Genomic DNA, 4,568 nt, shown 5'->3' with positions numbered 1-4,568 from the left:
CTTTTTCTGTAAGAAAGGAAATGACAACTCAGCATTTATCTAGTACATTTGACCACTCAGCATTTATCTAGTACATTTGACCATGGCCCTCTGAGCAGGGACAGATGCAGCTCCAGAGAAGCCACAACATGTCCCAAATCCTACCTTGCTAGAAATTTTGGGGAGGAATTACAAGAAACCACAGCGGAGGGCACCAGAGAACAGCAGGTGCCATGTGGGGTTTCAAGTAAGTGACAGGACTGCAGAGCTGCCTGTCTTGCTCAGTGATATAGGGAGGATGTGGGGATCACAGCGAATGCTACAGGTGTGTGGTTTGCAGCACAGAGATTAATGGGTTGTGGGACTCAGATACATAGGGAAACAAGCTGTTCACTGTTTCACTCACTCAATGAACATCATGTTTTTCTGCTAAAACAGATGTATACTAGTATAATCTGTTCTTTGAGATGAAGTAAAAAATGGATCTTGGATGGGAATTTGAGCTGTAGGTTTAGTTGCCTCAGTATTTCCAAAATATTTTTCTTCTTCAGGCAATCCCAGCTCATCCTGCCATGGGGCAGGACTTCTGGCTTCCTGGACTGCTGTTAGCAGAGGAACTCCAGAATCTTCAAATGAAATATCCCAGGGAGTTACCTGAGGTACTCTTTCGTACTTTAAACATGCAATAGTATTAAGAGCATTATTAGTTAAGCGGCTGGGGAGCATCTGGGAACCAGGACACAGATGGGAACTGAGATGCAGAGCACCAGCACCAGCCACAAGCTGGGAACAGACTCCTCGCCCCTTTGAATTTCCCAAACCTGTGCTGCTGCCTGGAAGAGCCAGTCCCCAGGCAGGGCAGGGGTGTCAGCACCGAAGGAAACATGCTCTGCACATGGAGCCTTAATTAACTGTGCAGCTCTCAGAAGTCAGATGTTCAAAACCACACATGTGCATCCGGGTGCACATAAGACAGCCCGAATTCTATCGCTGGCCACACGTCAGCTGGTTGAACTCCTGCGTACCTCTCTGAGGATGTGCAGAGATGGAGCATTTTGTGTAATTTGGCAATTGTTACTTGCACATATGTTGGCTTCCACAAAACAACATACCAATCATGCAGAGTTCACGGGTACACTGTGCCAAAAATACTGACCTTGTATTTATATCTATAATATAATCTTGTTGCTGTTTGCAATAGTCATAACTGAACTGGTGAAATAACCTTTTAATTATACAGTTTCTCATATTGGTACAATGTGTCTTTGATCCCTATTTATTAATTCTTATTCAGACATCCAACACAATTGTTCTTGTAACACTGGAGTGACAGAGATCGTTTCCCAAATAACTGGTTCCCAATAACCTGCATTCTAGCTCAGGTATGATATATATAAAACACCAAGCTATGAATCAAAACGTGCACATACAGGTAATATATATAATACGTAGACATCATACTTGAAAATTTGTTATAAACCTCAGTCTACATGGATTGACTGAATCCTAGGAATGACCACAATACTGTGTGCGAGAAAGTCTCAGGAACAAATGCAAACCCTTTTAAACCATTTACACTCCCTCCCAGGTCCCCAGATGGCGCAAGGGGGTTTCCAAGAATAGACTGAGAACTGTTCCCCATGCACATAAATGATGCTTTTCACAGGAGGAAAGGAAAAAAAACCAAACAGCATTACATTCCCATTCTTTTGGATCTCTAATCCTAACTGCAGCACTCTTTATGAACATATATGCAAGGTATTTCAACTATGAGAAATAAATGCTGTACTATTTTTCCCTGTTCCTGGGGAAATGGTGTTCCTGATAAAATACAGCTCTCTGCTGGCCTGGCCTGCTTCTCCATGAGGGCCTCACTTCCTGCATGCTTCTGTCTTCCCTTGTGAAACAGGGAAAGACCACCTAGTTTTGATGGCTCTTCAACTGCATCTTCTAGCAATTGGTGAGAGGACCGTCTTTCATTTAGGATTGAAAAATATTATATTGCTAAGGAAAACAATATTGATAGCACATAAATCTTTTGTCTTGAAGAAAAAACTGCAAGTAGTCCTTGAACCTAAGTAACTCTCCAGAAGCAATCCTGTTTTCTTGCAACTTGAAAGAAGACATAGGCTGTTCATGTAGTAGGCTCCCCTCTGTAACAAGCTCAGACAAGAGTGTATTTGTAAGCATAAGGGACTGAAGTCCTGGTTCAGGGTTTTGGGAAACTGGCTCCAAGGTGGGAATTTTCACAGCAGCCCAAAATCTGAGGGAAAACCACAGGATTTGAGATGGGGCTCCCCAGTCTTTAACTTTAAAGGACAACTCCAGGCCTGGGTAGCTCCCTGGCCCAAAACTTGTAGCATCTCTACTCCCTATCCCCATTTTTTGTTGTTTTACCAAAAAGGGATTACTCAGGCCAAAGCTAACTGAAAACCAGCTTGTTTGCACTGAATTTACCTTCACAATGCCACTAGGTATCGCTATGCTGCAGCTGGTATAGCAATAACCATAAAAACTAACAATTTTTGATCTGCCAGCATCTCATCATAGTAAGGTGATGCCATGCTGCAGACTCACCAAGACCAGCCATCCATGCCCAGCTGCAAATGTCATCTTCTCCTCAGTCCCAAGGATAAAGGAGTCAGGACACCCAGGATTAAGGCTGCATCTTTGCCGAGGTTCTCATGTCTATCTTCTTCCTCATGGGTTTAGAGCTCCTGAGATGCCGTGCCCGACAGGAGTGCTACAGCAGCAATTTTGGGATGAACACCTACAGGAATTATCAGAGCACTCTCAGTTGGTTTTTCAAGCTGCCTGCAGACTCGGACAGGTTTCTGTGGAGAAACCACACTAGGTGTCAGGGTCTCACTTACGAACTAGGAGGGCTAGAAACTAAATATAGATTCTGCTACAATCGTATCACAGGGGGAGACAAAAATTCTGAAGATTTTAAGTCTTTGTGCCTTAATTTTCCTTTCCAGGATTCCTCCATTTACAGCATGATTCCTTTGAAGTATAATTAAACAACATTGAAGCAAGTTAGAAAAATAGTTGGAAAGATCATAGAATCATAGAATCGTTTAGGTTGGAAAAGACCTTCAAGATCATCAAGTCCAACTATTAACCTAACCCTGCCATCCCACCACTAAACCATGTCCCTAAGCACCTCGTCTGCCCATCTTCTAAATACCCACAGGGATGGGGACTCGACCACTTCCCTGGGCAGCCCGTTCCATGCTTAACAACTCTTTCAGCAAAAAAATTTTCCCTAATGTCTAACCTAAACCTCCCCTGGCACAACTTCAGACCATTTCCCCTCATCCTATCACCTGTTACCAGGGAGAAGAGACCAACCCCCACCTCCCTACAGCCTCCTTTCAGGTAGTTGTAACTAAACAACCCCAGTTCCCTCAGCCGCTCCTCAGAAGACTTGTGCTCCAGACCCCTCACCAGCTTTGTTGCTCTCCTCTGGACGTGTGCCAGCAACCAAACGTCTTTCTTGTAGTGAGGGGCCCACAACTGAGCACAGTATTTGAGGTACGGCCTCACCAGTGCGGAGTACAGGGGCACGATCACTTCCCTACTCCTGCTGGCCACACTATTCCTCAGTTTCATTTACCTGAGTACAATAGACAAGGAGTTTGATTTGAACAGTAACTGTCATTTGAAATTCCTCAATGCCTGCTACCCACAGGGCTGGGGAAAAAAAGTAAAATTACTTTCTAAAGACTGCTACAAGGGAGCCATTTACTGGAGTAAACAACACCCTGGGAGACTCATTCCTACTGCGGGGTCTCTCAGCACAGATGCCTGCATCTGCATGGAGCTGCAGGAGTGACAGCAGGGTTCACGGGCAGGATGCTGAGCCTCTTACATGCAGCCAACAGCATCATGGCTTAGACCTCTGCACTGCATCTGCTTTCCAAACTTCAGTCTCCATCTCTTTTCTTCATGCCTCGTGTTTGCTGCTGAGTGCTTACGCATCCTCACTCCCAAACTGCCTCTCCTCTATCTTCCAGATGGGATGATGCAGCAAGCTGCTGCAGGGGTAATTTTAGCTGGTGAAAGACAAAGTGACCTAGGTGGAAGAAGAGCCATTAAGGAAGTTACTCAAGCAGAAAAACCACTAGAGGAACACAAGGCATGGAGAAAAAACCAGCGCAGCTACCCAAGGGCATCCTTCGCTCACATCTACCAATGTTTTCTGCCTCAGAGCTGGACCAAACTCGCATGTAAAAAGTTCTTGCCAGGGCTAGATCTCACAAGGGGAGCAGAAGGTGCCCCGCAGTCCTGCCAGCCACCTCTTTGGTGACCTTATCCCAGGGCTACAGGGCCTCTTACCTCAGCTGGCACAGGCCCTGGCCTGCTCCACAGCTGCCTTCTGCCGGGCAGCCTCTGCCACGCACCTCCTCCCCGCTCTTTCTCTCACTTCGGGACTGTTTCTCTCACACCTTTTCCTCAAACGTGTCTGGTTTTGTGGCATTTAACCTTTTTTTTAAGCACATTTTTCCCGGGGCGCCCCCACTGAGGGGCTCCGATGGGCCTTGGCGGGGAGGGGCTGCTGCGCAACCAGCCGTGTGGGGCGCGGG

The sequence above is a fragment of the Egretta garzetta genome, unplaced genomic scaffold (assembly GCF_000687185.1).
Source record: "Egretta garzetta isolate BGI_Z169 unplaced genomic scaffold, ASM68718v1 scaffold17, whole genome shotgun sequence".
Taxonomy (NCBI): Eukaryota; Metazoa; Chordata; class Aves; order Pelecaniformes; family Ardeidae; genus Egretta; species Egretta garzetta.
This window is presented reverse-complemented; position numbering follows the sequence as displayed.